Here is an 18,927-nt window from a genome sequence, read left to right as displayed (position 1 = left end):
AGCGTGAAGAGTAAAAAAAAAAAAAAAAGAGGTGCACAGTATGGCGCATGTGCCAAAAAGCTGCGTAATAAAAGCCACTAGCGAGCGAAGCGAGCCCAAAAAATGGTCTTTTGAAATGAAATTCTTGTTATTTGATGGATCTTTACATTATATTCAACAAATAACATGTTTCATTGTTATCCATTTATTTCATTACGTTGCGTCCTATTTTCTTTATTTCCTCTTCGGTGTGGAACCAAGAACCCCCCCTGTACGTTAGTGATTGAACGTAGAGCTCAATGTATAGGAAGGGTCCATACAGGGGGCGTTATAGAGCCCTTTGAAGGTTACAGATGAAGAGCCCCTACCGCGCGGGGTATGGGGCAGAGCCCCCAGTAGCTTTGGACATGTTGGAATAATAGCCAAAATAAACATTAAGAAACATTTTTTACGGTAACTTTTGCCAGCGTAAAGCTTTACCTAGGTAGGGCATATAACGAATATCAGGAGGATATTTCAAGCCTTTGGCTAAGGACATTTTTGTCTTGATTGCGACCATTATTGCATAAAATTTAACAAGCTTAATGTTATATGCAGTCCATCTTTCTTCCCGTTCCTTATTTCCAATCCTCGGCAGCCCGGTCGTAGAATTTAGTTGTTTTTTTTTTCCTTCTTTCTTTTCTTCGTTATCCAAATTAGCTCCTGGCTCATTCCATTCTACACTAACTTCCCGCTTTTGTTTGCTATTTTGTCATCTTTTAATCTATTTCCTTTTCTTACTAATTAAATTATGCTCATGCATGTATTAGTAGGCCTATTTCGGAATGATTTGTTCGTTCTCACATGTTCTTCTTTTGTTCCTTATTTCTTAATAACTCTTTTCACTTTTCCCCTTTTCCTTTTCCTTTCTTTCTCCCTCCCTTCCCTCCTTTTCCCATTTTTTGTATTTTCCCGGTGAAATCCGCCAGGGGGCAGCCCCCCGCCGGTTACGCCACTGATCCAAATTATATAGGAAGACGATTAGAAAATGGATGCATGTACTTCTGTAAATTAAAAAACTGGTATGCTTTACAAAATGCTTGACAAATTTTTTTTTCAAACGGAGGAATTAACCTCCAGGGGCAATTCCATGTACGTCCCACCCCATTTTGTGGGACCTTCATAAAATATTCTGATTCTTTTTGACAGACTGTAATGCTCTCAAATGACCATGACTTGGTCAGTTTATGAAGTTAAGTAAAATTTGAGAAAAATGGGGGTCGAATGTACAAAAAGGTTGATTATTTTACGGAATTGCCCCTGCGTTTTGTAATTTGTAGCGTATTAATAAGCCGGAGTTATATTATAGCCTTATAGCATTGACCATTAATCACTTTAATCTTATGTATATTTACTTTCATTGCCTAAGCAATCTTGCCTTATTGACTACCTACATTATTTCTTATCTCAGTATTTATAGATGTTACTGTTTTTTATTGTTTGAACTATGTAATGAGTATATTAACTGTTTGTACTTTGTATACATGACTAATATTTAGCCATTCGGCTGCGGCTCACCTTGAATTAAACCTTTGTCTCGCCTGCATAGTCGCCGCTTTTCCGACGGCGGAGGCGGCGTCAACATCAAATCTTAACCTTATGTTAAGTTTTAGTAATTTCATCATAACTTAAAAAATATATGGATCTAGTTCATGAAACTTTAATATAAGAATTATCAAGTATTGCTAAACGTCCTGCCTGAGCTTCAGGTCACATGACCAAGGTCAAAGGTCATTTAACGTCAATGAACTTAGACCATGTTGGGAGAATCAAAATCTTAACCGAAGGTTAAGTTTTTGAAATGTAATAATAACTTAGAAAGTAAATGGACCTAGATCATGAAAATTGGGGTAATGAAGTATTACTGAACATCTTGTGCAAGTTTCAGGTCACATGACCAAGGTCAAAAGTCATTTAGGGTCAATAAACTTTGGCCATGTTGGGTGTATTTGTTGAATTGCCATCGTATCTTTAAAAGTTTATTAATCTAGCTCATCAAACTTGGACATCAGAGTAATCAAGTATCACTGAACATCCCATGCGAGTTTCAAGTCACATGACCAAGGTCACAGGTTATTTAAGGTCAATGAACTTTGGCCATGTTGGGGGTATTGTCTCACCTGCGAAGCAGAGTGAGACTATAGGCGCCGCTTTTCCGACGGCGACGGCGGCGGCGGCGTCAACACCAAATCTTAACCGAAGGTTAAGTTTTTTTTAATGACAGCATAACTTAGAAAGTATATGGACCTAATCATGAAACTTAGCCATAAGGTTAATCAAGTATTTCTGAACATCCTGCTTGAGTTTCACGTCACATGACCAAGGTCAAAGGTCATTTATGGTAAATGAACTTTGGCCAAGTTGGGGGTCATTGTTGAATTACCATCATAACTTCGAAATTTTATGGATCTGATTCATGAAACTGGGACATACGAGTAATCAAGTATCTTTGAACATCCCGTCCGAGTTTCAGGTCACATGATCAAGGTCAAAGGTCATTTAAGGTCAATGAACTTTGGCCATGTTGGGGGTATTTTCTGAAGTACCATCATAACTCTGTAAGTATTTTGGTCTAGTTCATAAAACTTGGACATAAGAGTCATCAAGTATCACTGAACATCTCATGAGGGTTTCAGGTCATATGGAGAAAGTCAAAGGTCATTTAAGGTCATTGAACTTTGGCCATTTTAGAGATAATTATTAGATTGCTGTCATAATTTTCAAAGTCTATAGATATAGTGTATAAATGTGGATATATGGGTAATCAAGTATCACTGACAAGTTTTAGGTCACATGATCAAGGTCAAATATCAATGAACGTAGTATTGTATCATTATATGAATGGTGTTTTTTGTGAATAATTATTTTATAGTACTTTTCAAAGTCAGCACTGATGCTAAATTGAATCGCGTGATGCAGGTGAGACCGCCAGAGGCATTCCACTTGTTTATTGAATTACCATCATATTTGAAAGCTTATGGACCTATAGCTCATCAAACTTGGACATCAGAGTAGTCAAGTATCACTTCATAAGTTACTGAGAAGACAAATGACTGCATAGTTTCTTACTTTTACTCGTTATAAGTCAGTGTTCCAGAAATAAACTGTATACGATATAAAACACTCAGTCGACTTTTAATGAAAATTAATTTCATTCACAGTCATGTTCACCTGTTTTTTATTTGAATTTATTCTCATATTTCACAAAATAGATAACAAAATATACAGACAATATAAAACAATACATTTCATTACGATGTAGAATACAGTTTGGCAAAGTAATTCAGTATAAGAAAAAAAATAGATAATAAGAATATCAATAAATAATTGTGGAATATGAAGGAACCTGTAAAAATCTCTGGAAGCAAATTTTAACTCGTGAAATGGGAGCAATTGTTGACGGAATTATTGTGGTATCTAGGATGGGAGGCGGGGATTTACAGGTACGTGGCAAGGAGGTGAGCACCCCCCCCCAAAAAAAAAAAAAAATATATATATATATATATGTATAATATATATATCTATATATATATATATATATATATATATAAATATATATATATATATTTATATATTTATAATAAATAAATAGATATATATATACATATAAATAAATAAAATGAACTCAAAGTGCATAGAACCTGCTTAAACCGTACGTGATGTTTGCGTTAATTTTCCCTTGAAACTCCTTGTTATAGGCTCGGTAATTATCATCAAGTGACAAATAACATCTGTAATAGTACGTTCGCACTTTTTCTTATTTTGTTATGTATCATACAGTAATAATAATGATCAACATTATTTGTATAGCACTTACCACAAAACAGCACCTAATGTATTACCATGATTATTGTGTCGCACTATGCAGAGGATCATTCGATCATCATTAAAAAATAGATCAAAATGTTCATCTAAATTAATTTGTCCTTTGATTCAGCTTCAAACCCTCCCGATTTAGTTTTGGTGGCGCCTGACTATTGAACTCAGATTGCCAATATCATTCCACAAAAAGAGAAGAAAAAACTACAAAGGAGAAAAGTAGGGAAAGGAATAAAACATGTAAAATGGAGAGATCTGCGCCGCGTAGTATTTCTATGATCAAGATAATGACTAAACAGATATGACGTGATCGTTGTTTTGCCCCCCCCCCCCCCCCCCCACTTTATTAAAACATCATAAAGCCGCTCCTAAAAATAAATAGGTTAACTAATAATGTAGGAATTGTTTTAAAGTGTGCCTATATTACAAGTTTTAATGCTTGTAGTGTTTGCATTTTCTGAAGTATACACTGTTGTTGTTTTTATTATTAGGTGGTCTGTCCATGATGCCGAGAATAAGGACAGACCATCTAATTCGTCCGCATGACGAATTAAATTCTAGTTTTTTTTGTTTTTTTTTGTACTATCTTGCGCACGATCAATAAGAATTCTAATAAATAATAGCTAAGATATTGCAAAATAAAACAGATTATAATTACTTTTTTGATATTATATCTATCTTATCATATCCGCTGTCTATGTTATAAATCTATCTATCTATCTTTCTATCTATCTGTCTGTCTATCTATCTACCTACATGACATATCTATATATCTCTCTGTCTAATATATATATCTATCTGTTTGAATATGTCTCTCTCTCTCTCTCTCTCTCTCTCTCTCTCTCTCACTCTATCTATCTATCCATATGTCTGTCTGTCTATCTACCTACATTGTAGGCCTACAATATATCTATCTATCTGTCTATCTATCTATCGATCTCTGTCTAATATATATATATATATATCTGTTTAAATATGTCTATCTATCTATCCATCCATCTATATATCTATCTATCTATATGTATGTTTGTCTGGCTATCTATCCATCTATTTCTCTAATATATATCTATCTGTTTGAAAATGTCTATACTTTCTATCTCAATCTATTTGTCTGTATCTCGCTCTTTCTCTCTCTCTCTCTCTCTCTATATATATATATATATATCTGTCTGTCTATCTATCTTCCTATCTGTCTATATATATCTATCTATCTACCTACATGATATATTTATCTATCTATCTTTCTTTCTATCTATCTCTCTATTTGTATGTCTGTCTGTCTGTCTCTCTATCTATCTATTTTCTCTAGCTATGTTCTATCTATCTATCGTTCGTATATCTATCTGTTTGAATTTGTCTATCTGTCTATCGATCAATTTATCTTTCAATTTAATATGTATTTATGTGTTTCAATTATTATGTATGTTTATAAATCTTTCTTATGTGTATCTGTTTAAATATGTATATCTATCTGACTGTCTATTTATCTTTCAATCTTATATCTACTCATTTGTTTAAATAATTGTACATGTTTATCTACTAGTATTTATCTTTCTAAGACAGACCACCTAATTCGTCCGCATGACGAATTAAAATCTAGTTGTTTTTATTATTATTACTAATAGCATCATCACCATCATTATCATAATAATCACTGATTACTGATATAAATGCAGCGCCTCCCAGTAAAATAGAAAGCGTGAATCATTGATGATTTATCAAAACTTATTCACAAATACAATAGATAATGACCAATCATTGTAAAGCTTAGAATCTCCTCTTTCACCTGGTATTACTACGATGATTCCCAGTCATGTGTGAGTGAGTAAAAATAATATGAAAATGGTTACCAAAAAGCCACTTTTTAATGTCCAATATCTGAATTTCAAAAGAGAAATCACGTTTAGTAAAATTCAACATCTGGGGGCCGTTTCATAAAGCTGTTCGTAAGTTAAGAGCGACTTTAAGATTAACGACTGGTGAACCCTCCTTACGCGCCCACCTGCTCTTTAATTTGATCCATCATTCACATTAAATGGTCAACTAATAGTAGTGCCTAAAATAATGCTTACATCGAGGTATAGGCAATTTACGTGTTTCGGAATTACGAACTTCGGAATAACGAATCCTCGGAAGTGTAATCACACGGCTAACAAAACGCTATATGCTTCGATCACTGATCGTCCACAAATGAGAGTGTCCAGTAAGTCCGACATTCGGTCTGTAAAAAAATTCTTCAATTACGAACCTTCGGAATAACGAACCTTCGGCATATTCGAACCTTCGGAATAACGAAGCGTCGGAATTACGAATGTATGCGGAAAACTACGTAAGTGAATCTGTGAATACAAGCACTATTTCAAAGTGACAGACAAAAATGGATCGACGCCTCTGAATTGCCCTTAATTAATATAATCAGAGCTTTCTTTCATGCCCATTTACTGTGAATGAGGTATCCAATTATTAAGTGCACTTTTATCGAACTTTTTAGACATGTGCATGATATTCTTTCAGAAGTTTTGATACCGCCTGCCAAGTGACTCTTCTTTGCTTCTTTTTGTTTTTACTCACTCAAGAGTAAATGCACTTTTACAAAAATTAGCTTTACAATGGTAAGTCATTTGTCAATACTGTATTTGTGATTAAGCTATAACATATTGTATGTGTGCGTGTGTATACATACGTTGATTTTTGTTAACTTATTTTTTTTGGTGTAATATTGAGCGTCTTTTAAATATTTTTGTTGATTCGTGATTTCGACACCTACTCCCCCCCCCCCCCCCCTGAAAAAATGGATCGACGATCCTGTTATATATTATATATACATGTTACCATGGAAGATGGCCAATACTTATTTGTCATTTTCATCATTACAACGACATAATCATTTTAATTATTTCAATGCTGCACAAGGAACAATTGTATGGAGGTCGATAGGCTGTATTTTCAAGCGAGGGCAAACGAAAGAGTACGAGTCACGATGTCCGGGGAGGGGGGGGGGACATTGCAAGTCTCAAACCAACCTTCCCCTTCACCTACACACGCATGTCTACACACAAAACTTTCTATCATGCGTCATAAATGATTATTTCTTTGCATCATTTAAGCAATCGTAAGCTGTGAATGTGAAAATTACCAATATAGGCCGAATATGTTTTTTATTATGCAATACACGCAACATACAATTGCATCACTGCGTATGTTTTGCTTTTGAACTACTTTTATCATGATAATAAAATATGATCAATAAATTATTTGTAACCAAAGCCAATCAGACCTGCCTATTTTGTATTATTATTTTGGGATGTTTTGTTTAATTTGTATTAATAGTGTGTGTGTGAATGTTAAAATGGATCGCAAGTTTCTATTTCCCGTGTGCATAAACACCGCTTAACACCACATCTACATAGAAAGTGTCGCGAGAGAGAGGGGGAGGGGGGGTAGCGAGGTAGAAAGTCGACATTCAACCTGTTCAGGAAGAAAAAAAAATAATTAGAGGTCGGGATGCATGATGGAAAATAGGATGTATTAACCGTCATGACCGGTTACGTAATGCATAAGTAAACCAATCGCGTATGACCAACGCCCTTTTAGAAAATCGTCTTTCGGGTTTGTCTTTTATTTTCCGTTTTCTATCAGCGGTATAAACCTACTGAGCAATGATTCAAAATTTTCATTACCAATTCCCATATGTCAGTTCACCATTCTCCAGTGTCAAGGGTTCGAGGTAGAACATCTTTAAGAGATTCAAAAGATGGTGTTGGGCTGAATGTTCCCTTAGTGCATTAACAATTCCCATCTTTTCGGCTCTCGGCATTTCTGTTCTCTCGGCGCCTTTCATCGAAATTCGAAATTTTAAACCTATTCTCTATTGAATAACGTGTTTTAAGTTAGTAAGAGGGTAAACAATCTTCATTATTATGGATCGAACCGTGTTCAACTCTGTTCTCTTCAGCATCAATGGTCTCGGTATCGCGTTGAATGCTGTCACAGTGATCGCGATCATAGCTGTTATAAAATTGAGAACGACACAGAACATCTTTACCTTTAACATCGCCTTGTCTGACATGGCAGCCGCTCTCATCAGCTTGATAATAACATTCCTCAATATGTCCTTTATTGCACAGGTAAGGAATTTAATCTTTGTATTTAAATTTGTCAGATACTCTTAATGAAAAAATGCAAACAAAACACTGGTTTTAATTTAACACCAGCCTGGTATCTATATCGGAAGACACCAGAGAAGTGTTGAAAAAATACCAGTTTAGAACCAAACAGATTGCTGTTTCAATACTCATTGGTGTTGCTTTAATGCCGATCAGGAGCCCATAACACAAAGCTTAGCAATGATCGTAGAACATTTTTCTACGATTGATTGCATCGACTACAATGTACAATCATCGTAAAAATCAAGCGTACGATTAATCGCTAACCTTTGTGTTATGGGACACTGGTGTTAGCTTATAAACGCCAAATCGATGTTGCTTCAACACTTCCTGGGTGTTTTCCGTTATGAATTAACACCGGTGTTTTGCGGTGTATGCTTTCGTTTGATGGACTTAATGCATATTTTGAATTCTACTCATACACAGAAACTAGAATGTTTTTGAGAGGTATATATACTTGATTTATTACTTGGTACCCCAGGACCAAAATCCAGTTAAAACCAATTAGGGCAAAACCAATTGAAACCAGTTGGCCAACTGGTTTCAATAGGGAAATTGGAACAACTGGTTCCAATTGAAAACCAGTTGCCAATTGGTTCCAGTTAAAAACCAATTGAAAACCAGTTGCCAATTGGTTCCAGTTAAAACCAATTGGGCAACTGGAACCAGTTGGCAATTGTTGTCAATTGGTTCCAGTTGTTCCAATTTCCCTATTAAAACCAATTGAATCCAATTGGAGGCAACTGGTTTCAATTGGTTCCAGTTGAAACCAATTGGAGGCAACTGGTTTCAACTGGAACCAGTTGAAACCAATTGGTTTCCAACTGGATCCAATTGGAACTTCCAGTTGGAACGAACTTAATTAGTTACAAATTAATTAGCATTTGCAGTAACTATTTCTCATGCCAACACAGAAGCAGTGTTATATGTCTATTAATACCAATGTAAAGGGCATTGATAAAATACAGACTTTCATGTATATATATTTATATGGAAGATCTTCAAATATATGTACTTTTATTTGATGTAATTTGGTAACAGTTAGTGGTGTACTAATTATCCTTTAATCTGTTTTAATTATAATCTATAACATTTATGAACATGGTTTTCACTGCTAAGTATTCTAAATACTAATCTTCAAAAAGTGTGGTACTTGAAATTGTAAAGAATTAAATAGATACATTGTTAATGATGATTAATCTCATAAAACATTAATCTGTGCACACTGGCAAATAATATGCAAATTAACTGGTTTCAATTGGATCCAGTTGGGTAACTGGAAAATTTCCAATTGGAAACCAATTGGAAATAATTTCCAGTTACCCAACTGGTTCCAATTAGAATTCATTTCCAGTTACCCATCTTTCAAGTTAGAAGTCATCTCAGTTACCCAATTGGTACCAGTTAGGATTTCCAGTTACACAACTGAATGGTTCAAGTTAGGATTTCCAGTTACCCAACTGGTTCCAGTTAGAAATCATTTCCAGTTGGAAGTCATTTCCAGTTACCCAACTGGTTCCAGTTAGGATTTCCAGTTGCCCAACTGGTTCCAGTTAGAAATCATTTCCAATTGGAAGTCATTTCCAGTTACCCAACTGGTTCCAGTTAGGATTTCCAGTTGCCCAACTGGTTCCAGTTGGGATTTCCAGTTACTCAACTGGTTCCAGTAAGAAATCATTTCCAATTGGAAGTCATTTCCAGTTACCCAACTGGTTCCAGTTAGGATTTCCAGTTGGGATTTCCAGTTACTCAACTGGTTCCAGTTAGAAATCATTTCCAGTTGGAAGTCATTTCCAGTTACCCAACTGGTTCCAGTTAGGATTTCCAGTTGCCCAACTGGTTCCAGTTAGAAATCATTTCCAATTGGAAGTCATTTCCAGTTACCCAACTGGTTCCAGTTAGGATTTCCAGTTGCCCAACTGGTTCCAGTTGGGATTTCCAGTTACTCAACTGGTTCCAGTAAGAAATCATTTCCAATTGGAAGTCATTTCCAGTTACCCAACTGGTTCCAGTTAGGATTTCCAGTTGCCCAACTGGTTCCAGTTGGGATTTCCAGTTACTCAACTGGTTCCAGTTAGAAATCATTCCCAATTGGAAGTCATTTCCAGTTACCCAACTGGTTCCAGTTAGGATTTCCAGTTGCCCAACTGGTTTCAATTGGTTTCAACTGGAAATTGTTAAATTCCAGTTAAAACCAATTGAAACCAGTTGAAACCAATTGAAACCAATTGAAACCAGTTGGAAATCCAACTGGTTTCAATTGGATTTTGGTCCTGGGACATAATTAGTGTGGTATAAATACATAGGGAATTAGTGTGCTATCATTTCAGTGGACCTACATTATATCACGTGATTTAAAGTTTGAACAGTACTTTAAAAAAAACAAGATCTGTGATATTTGATGATTTTTTCAAACAAATTGAATAGTTGATTTATATTCTTATTTGACAACATTACTCAAATTCTACTTATTACTCTTTACTCAACTCCTACTCAACTAATTAATTCTTAATCAATTGAGCTATAATGTGTTACCCACTAGTCATCCTTCCCTTTCACATTAAATCATATTTAGCGGTTTCCAATGGCGTAACATTTTTTTCATTTTGTCTTTACTTTGCAGTAACCTTTTCTTGCAATTCAATTTTGAGTTTTTATTTTTATTGTAGTTTAATGTTTATTATATTGATCTGTTTTTTCAAATAATACGCTAATACCTGTATATGCCATTTTGATTGATGTATTCTTTGTTAATATTGTAAATATTGATTTTTGTATCAGGGCCACCAAGGACAGCAGTTTGTGTAGGTAATGATGCCACCCTGATTGAAGAAAGTGAAAATAAATAATAATGAATGAATTTCCACCAAAATGTGCTCGAATTCGGTCTCTGAACAAACACATAGATTGTCGATTTACGGTCTGATAAGTGGAAGGAAGAATATAATATATCTTCTTAACTAATTGTTCTTCCTCCCATCCACAGGCGGATCCAGGGGGCGAGGGGCCTGGGCACCCTCTATTGGCGGAGCAAAAATAATGAAAAAAAGGGGGAAAGAAAGGGGAAAAAAGGGGGGAAAAAGTAGGCGCAAGAAAGGATGAAAAAAGGAAAAAATAAGAGTAGGGAGACGAGTGAATAAAATAAGTTCAGGGGAAGACTTGGAAAATGATTAAAAAATATGTTTCATGTCATTATATTAAATTTTCGCTCGTGCTTCGCGCTCGCATAGCCTGTTCGAGGAAATACATATCTTGCTCAATAAGCTGATATGTAGCTTAAAATATCAAGTTTTTAAGTCAATATACAAAGCATAGGACCCTATTTCAGCTCGGACATCGAGCTTTCATTATTTTGTTTGATTTACCAATTCTTTTTGTTTAAGTGCTCCGTAAAATTTCCGTTTTATTGTGTGAATATCATTTGCAGCTTTTTGCGCTGTGCACTCGCATTATTTGACTTGCCAAGTAGGCCTACATATTGTTTTTGTTCAATCCATAAGATTCTTTATATTAATTCTATAACATTTTCCTTAAAATCCCCCTTTCATGACAGTTTATCAAAAAAATCGTTTCGCGATTTGCGCTAGCATTATCGTTGAAAATATATCAACTCATAAATCCTATTCATGATTACAAAATTGCTTAAAATATCCAGTTTTCAGGGCCTCAATGTTACAAATTTCACTCACTCATTAGGCTAATTACATTAATAAATATGATAAAATTTTCGTGAATTCGTAATGACTAAATTTATTGTCCCTTTTTCAGAAAGGAATATCAACAAGTTTCATATTGCGCTTAGGAATAGGAATAGGAAGATAGACATATTCATATGATGACAAAATGTCGTTAGGCCTAGAATGTCCAGGTCCTATAGGTCAAAATAATAATAAAAACATCAGCTCGCGCTTCGCACTCGCATCATTTATTAAGTGCTATCCACATCCGCCTCACAATTTCCCTACACCGTATTTTAGATAGTGATTAAATTCACCCTTTTCATACCGGAATATCAAGTATTTTCCGCTCGCGCTTCGCGCTCGCATTATTGATTTTCATTTTCATAATAAAAAAATGAAATGTATTCAGAATGCCCAGATTCTATAACTCGCGCACACATGTTTATTGAGATACGCAGCTTTATCTTTATTCGAATCGTGCTAAAATTATCCAGTTTCAGATCAGAATATCAAAAATTTTCTGCTCGCGCGCTGCGCTCGCATTATTAATGTAGGAAGATACCAAATTACCATAGAGCTATTACAGATTACCCATCATTTTTCATGATTTACAAAACATGAATAGAGTGTCCCATTTTTAGGTCTGAAATCTAAATTTTTTTCGCTCGCGTTTCGCGCTCGCATCACTGATTTTATACTTATGCCGTGAATGATTACAAAAAGTGCTTAGAATGTCAATTTTTTAGGTCGGAATGTCAATAAAAATTCAGCTCGCGCTTCGCGCTCACATTATTTAATAGTTGAAATATGTATTGTCTTCATGGCTAACTGCAAAACGTCCTCAACACGTCCATTTCCGATCAAGCCAGAACCCATATCCAAAATTTATGCTCGCGCTCGCATTAATTATCTATTTACATACGCATTTTGTTCAGGTTCACAAACATCGCCCAGAATATTATATTTTCAGGACAAAATACTTGAAATTTCCAAAAATTTCAGCTCGCGCTCACACTATTTAAATAGGGCTTATGAGATTATTACACTTTTTATGTTGTTTTATTAGAATGAAGCTAAGAAATGACTGTTAGGACATGGGCGTTTTGCCCCACCCCAATTTTTCACGACCAAGAAAAAAAAAGAGAAAAGGGAAGGGATGAGGGTAAAATATCGGCCTATTATTTTCCAAATGTTATGTCAAAGTCTATCAAAAACTTTGATTTTTGTTACAAAAATGTCAAAATTTTTGCTCGCTCGCTCGCAACTTATTAATTTTACGCGATACGCCGTATCGAGCCCCTCAAAATTTGTGGCTCATTAAGCCACTGGGTCAATTACCCATCCAAACAAACGACAAAAATCAACTTTGAGCGGCCGATCGGGGAGAATATAGGTGAAACAAGGTTCGGCAACCCCCCCCCCCCCCCCCCCCCTATTGGCGGGAGCTGGATCCGCCCCTGCTTCCATCATTAATGAAGCAACAATTACTATCATAATGACTTATCGAGTATTTTTAGCTATATTTTTAGCATCGGCTCTTTGTTACGTAATCATTTATTATGCCGTTGCGGCTAGTGCGCGTAGAGCTGGTATTTCGGCCCAACGTGCTAAACTATGGAACGCGGAAAGGCTAAAATTTGATCACTGTCACTTTTGATTTGATGGACCTCCGTACCAGCCATCATCAAATCAAGTGCAGCCATCAGTAAATCAAAAGTGGCCATCATCATATCAATTTTCAGCATCATATCCCTCTGTACCAGCCATCATCAAATCAGTTTCTAACATCAAATCAATGTTGTCCTTTCGGCGTTCCTGATGTGCGCGCCAAAAGGACACCTGTAAGTTGATGGCAGCCACTTTTTATTTGATGACGGTTACTTTTGACTTGATGACGGCCACTTTTTATTTGATGACGGTTACTTTTGACTTGATGACGGCCACTTTTTACTTGCTTTTTATTTGATGACGGTTACTTTTGACTTCATGACGGCCACTTTTGACTTGATGGCGGCTGCTTTTGATTCGATGATGGCTGCTTTTGATTTGATGATGGCTGCTTTTGATTCGATAGTGGCCACTTTTGATTTGATGATGGCTGCTTCTGATTTGATGATGGTTGCTTTTGATTCGATAGTGGCCACTTTTGAACTGATGATGGCCACTTTAGATTTGATGATGGTCACTTTCAATTTTTTTATCGCTTTTCATTTGATGGTCACTTTTTGTTTGATGGTCACTTTTTATTTGATCACTTAATTTGATGGTCACTTTTTATTTGATGGTCACTTTTTATTTGATGGTCACTTTTCATTTGATGGTCACTTTTCATTTGATGGTCGCTTTTAATTTGATGGGCACCTTTTATTTGATGATCACTTATTTGATGGTCACTTTTAATTTGATGGTCACTTTTAATTTGATGGTCACTTTTAATTTGATCATCAATTCTTATTTGATGGTCACTTTTAATTTGATGGTCGCTTTTTATTTAATGGTCACTTTTTATTTGATGGTCACTTTAAATTTGATGGTCACTTTTTATTTGATGGTCATTTTTAATTTGATGGTCACTTTTAATTTGATGGTCACTTTTCTTTTGATCGTCGCTTTTCATTTGATCATCACAATTTAAGTTGATGGTTTCGGCATTCCATACATGGTCGCTTTATATTTGATGGTCGCTTTTCATTTGATCGTCGCTTTTATTTGATCGGCACTTTTCATTTGGTCGTCGCTTTTCATTTGATCATCACTTTTTACAGTACGTGCGCATAAACGTGTCGCAGTGAGCATGCACTGAGCAAATCCTCATGTACGTATAGCTAGCGCGCTCTTTTTGCTTCCGAGAATTGAAGTGCAGGTGCATATATATGAATCTATTGATCGTGAAAAAATAAATCTGGAAAATGGAGGGTATACTTAATAGTTTAGGGATGCCTCAATCAGTTATTAACAACTTTCAACGGGAAGGGGTAAGTTGAAGTTAGAATTTACTTAGATCTAGACCTACGCTTTAGATCTAACTTTGTTTGTCTATTTTGTTGGTGTGAAACGGTACTATAGGCCTTGGCCTAGGCCCTACTCCCTCACAACATTGTCACTGGGGCGTTGCACTGGGGCCTATGCTCTAGTATAGACCGGCTAGGCTAGGGCCCTATCTATAAGTGTCACTAGGCCTAGTCACTAATAAGCCTAGACCAACCTGACTCCATTGTTGAGAACTGTGCTAGTAACTTAATTAGTGTTAGAGCCAGAGGCTACACACGAAACCCATGCAAATGCAGAAAAAATACAGTTAGTGTTCAGTTCTTAAATATTTTCAGATCTCTAGACCCTAATAATATTAATTTTAGCTGATGATTGGCATTGCCCATTTTGCAAATGCAGCGCGGCGGGGGCAGAGGGAGGGGGTAACACTAACGAGTAACGTTGAGTCTTATCCATTGTAGTTATACACTCAAGCCTAGCGCCTATAACATACAGTTCAATTGTTACTGTTAACCCCCTACCCTCTACTCCTGCCCCCGTTGTGTTGAAGAAAACCTTTTTTTTTTTTTTTTTTTTTTTTTGCTATAGGCTATTCATATTTATATATATATATATAAACAAGGCCATAGATATGAATAACAACAAACCGAGTCGCCCTTTTCCAAAACTCCCAACCCCCCTCCCCCCAGAAAATTTGTTGCGTCTATTATTGGGCTTATTTTCTTTTTACCCAAAATTAAGGGGGGGGGCTGCGTGCGCAACCTCCCAACCCCCTTGGCGACGGTCATGCAGTTGACCCACAGAAATTTAGAAAATTTATATTTTTCTTGCAAAAATGCATAAAATTTACAAAAAATTGTGCAACAAATCCTTCAAGTTCTGCTCGATTGCTTCGCTCCCTCACTTTCGAATAGGGTCTATTTTTGAAAATTGCAAGAGTTTTTAACAATGATGGGATGAGGATGTTTTAAACACTCTATCAAAAGTAGGTTCAATTTTGCACCTTTACCAATGTCACACCTGGAACACATTTAATGATGCAAATTTGCACCTTTCAGAAAAATAGGTGCAATTAAGCTGTACCTTTTAAGGTGATTTCTTTTCTGAAAGGTGCAAATTAGGTGCAAAATTGACACTTTGAAGGTGTTCTCAGTGTGACATTTTCTTCACAAATTATGTGCATTTGACAAACTCCATAAATTTTTCCATCAGTGGTCATTTGTAATTGTGAATTTCAGTCAAAGTTATGATATGCTGAGATCGTTAAGCATGATCTCTTTGACGGCAAAGGCGAGGAATGGCTGGCTTTAACGCCACACATTGTCATAAAGTCACGTGACCGCACATGCCTCCTTTATTTCGAGGGGTGGAGCTTAGCAAGCGTTAGAGCTGCGAATAATGACTTTTTTCTCTCAATATAGAGAATTTCAGAAAATTTGGGTGGAATCTAATGTGAGGTATTTTGATGTTTTAAGATCCTATGTTATTTGGGTTGCAGGAACCCTTTGCCTCGGGAAAGATCGACACCGGGGAGGTGGGGGTGGGGGGGGGGGTGCACTCACAGATAATAGGTGTACACATGCGCGTCCACGGAAAAAGGGGTCTTTTGTCAATGAGGAATGCGTAACGCGCGTTACGCGTTTATAGTTCCAAAGACGCTGAATTTCAACAAAAAGGGGTGCATTGATGGTTAGCTGAACGCATTTAGGGGGTAAATTCTCCATCTTGGCGCTCCTAAGTGTATGGCTGTCTTGAATTTTGGCCAATGACTCAATGAAGGATAGTTACAGAAAATGTTCAGGGGATAAAGTTTGTATTGAAGCTGTTTCGGAGCTTGATATCATGAAAAGCCGCGCCAGAAATCTTTGTTTAGGTGTGTTATTTCATCGAAGCGTAAAACCTGTTTAGGGGTATTTTCAAAACCCATGGAAGCGCTTGTGTACGCATGCTATCTGTGAGTGCACCCCCCCCCCCACCCCCACCTCCCCGGTGTCGATCTTTCCCGAGGCAAAGGGTTCCTGCAACCCAAATAACATAGGATCTTAAAACATCAAAATACCTCACATTAGATTCCACCCAAATTTTCTGAAATTCTCTATATTGAGAGAAAAAAGTCATTATTCGCAGCTCTAACGCTTGCTAAGCTCCACCCCTCGAAATAAAGGAGGCATGTGCGGTCACGTGACTTTATGACAATGTGTGGCGTTAAAGCCAGCCATTCCTCGCCTTTGCCGTCAAAGAGATCATGCTTAACGATCTCAGCATATCATAACTTTGACTGAAATTCACAATTACAAATGACCACTGATGGAAAAATTTATGGAGTTTGTCAAATGCACATAATTTGTGAAGAAAATGTCACACTGAGAACACCTTCAAAGTGTCAATTTTGCACCTAATTTGCACCTTTCAGAAAAGAAATCACCTTAAAAGGTACAGCTTAATTGCACCTATTTTTCTGAAAGGTGCAAATTTGCATCATTAAATGTGTTCCAGGTGTGACATTGGTAAAGGTGCAAAATTGAACCTACTTTTGATAGAGTGTTTAAAACATCCTCATCCCATCATTGTTAAAAACTCTTGCAATTTTCAAAAATAGACCCTATTCGAAAGTGAGGGAGCGAAGCAATCGAGCAGAACTTGAAGGATTTGTTGCACAATTTTTTGTAAATTTTATGCATTTTTGCAAGAAAAATATAAATTTTCTAAATTTCTGTGGGTCAACTGCATGACCGTCGCCAAGGGGGTTGGGAGGTTGCGCACGCAGCCCCCCCCCCTTAATTTTGGGTAAAAAGAAAATAAGCCCAATAATAGACGCAACAAATTTTCTGGGGGGAGGGGGGTTGGGAGTTTTGGAAAAGGGCGACTCGGTTTGTTGTTATTCATATCTAAGGCCTTGTTTATATATATATATATAAATATGAATAGCCTATAGCAAAAAAAAAAAAAAAAAAAAAAAAGGTTTTCTTCAACACAACGGGGGCAGGAGTAGAGGGTAGGGGGTTAACAGTAACAATTGAACTGTATGTTATAGGCGCTAGGCTTGAGTGTATAACTACAATGGATAAGACTCAACGTTACTCGTTAGTGTTACCCCCTCCCTCTGCCCCCGCCGCGCTGCATTTGCAAAATGGGCAATGCCAATCATCAGCTAAAATTAATATTATTAGGGTCTAGAGATCTGAAAATATTTAAGAACTGAACACTAACTGTATTTTTTCTGCATTTGCATGGGTTTCGTGTGTAGCCTCTGGCTCTAAGTCTAACACTAAGTTACTAGCACAGTTCTCAACAATGGAGTCAGGTTGGTCTAGGCTTATTAGTGACTAGGCCTAGTGACACTTATAGATAGGGCCCTAGCCTAGCCGGTTTATACTAGAGCATAGGCCCCAGTGCAACGCCCCAGTGACAATGTTGTGAGGGAGTAGGGCCTAGGCCAAGGCCTATAGTACCGTTTCACACCAACAAAATAGACAAACAAAGTTAGATCTAAAGCGTAGGTCTAGATCTAAGTAAATTCTAACTTCAACTTACCCCTTCCCGTTGAAAGTTGTTAATAACTGATTGAGGCATCCCTAAACTATTAAGTATACCCTCCATTTTCCAGATTTATTTTTTCACGATCAATAGATTCATATATATGCACCTGCACTTCAATTCTCGGAAGCAAAAAGAGCGCGCTAGCTATACGTAGTACATGAGGATTTGCTCAGTGCATGCTCACTGCGACACGTTTATGCGCACGTACTGTAAAAAGTGATGATCAAATGGAAAAGCGACGACCAAATGAAAAGTGCCGATCAAATAAAAGCGACGATCAAATGAAAAGCGACCATCAAATGTAAAGCGACCATGTATGGAATGCCGAAACCATCAACTTAAATTGTGATGATCAAATGAAAAGCGACGATCAAAAGAAAAGTGACCATCAAAGAAGAAGTGACGATCAAATAAAAAGTAACCATCAAATAAAAAGTGATCATCAAATTTAAAGTAGCCATCAAATAAAAAATAACCATCAAATAAAAAGCGACCATCAAATTAAAAGTGAGCATCAAATAAAAAGTTAGCATCAAATAAAAAGTGACCATCAAATAAAAAGTGACCGTCAAAGAAGTGATGATCAAATAAAAAGTGATCATCTAATAAAAAGTGATCATCAAATAAAAAGTGACCATCAAATAAAAAGTGACCGTCAAAGAAGTGATGATCAGATAAAAAGTGATGATCAAATAAAAAGTGACCATCAAATT

This window comes from Lytechinus pictus, chromosome 11, assembly GCF_037042905.1.
Source record: "Lytechinus pictus isolate F3 Inbred chromosome 11, Lp3.0, whole genome shotgun sequence".
In the NCBI taxonomy this organism is placed as follows: Eukaryota; Metazoa; Echinodermata; class Echinoidea; order Temnopleuroida; family Toxopneustidae; genus Lytechinus; species Lytechinus pictus.
Note: the sequence above shows the minus strand (reverse complement) of the source record.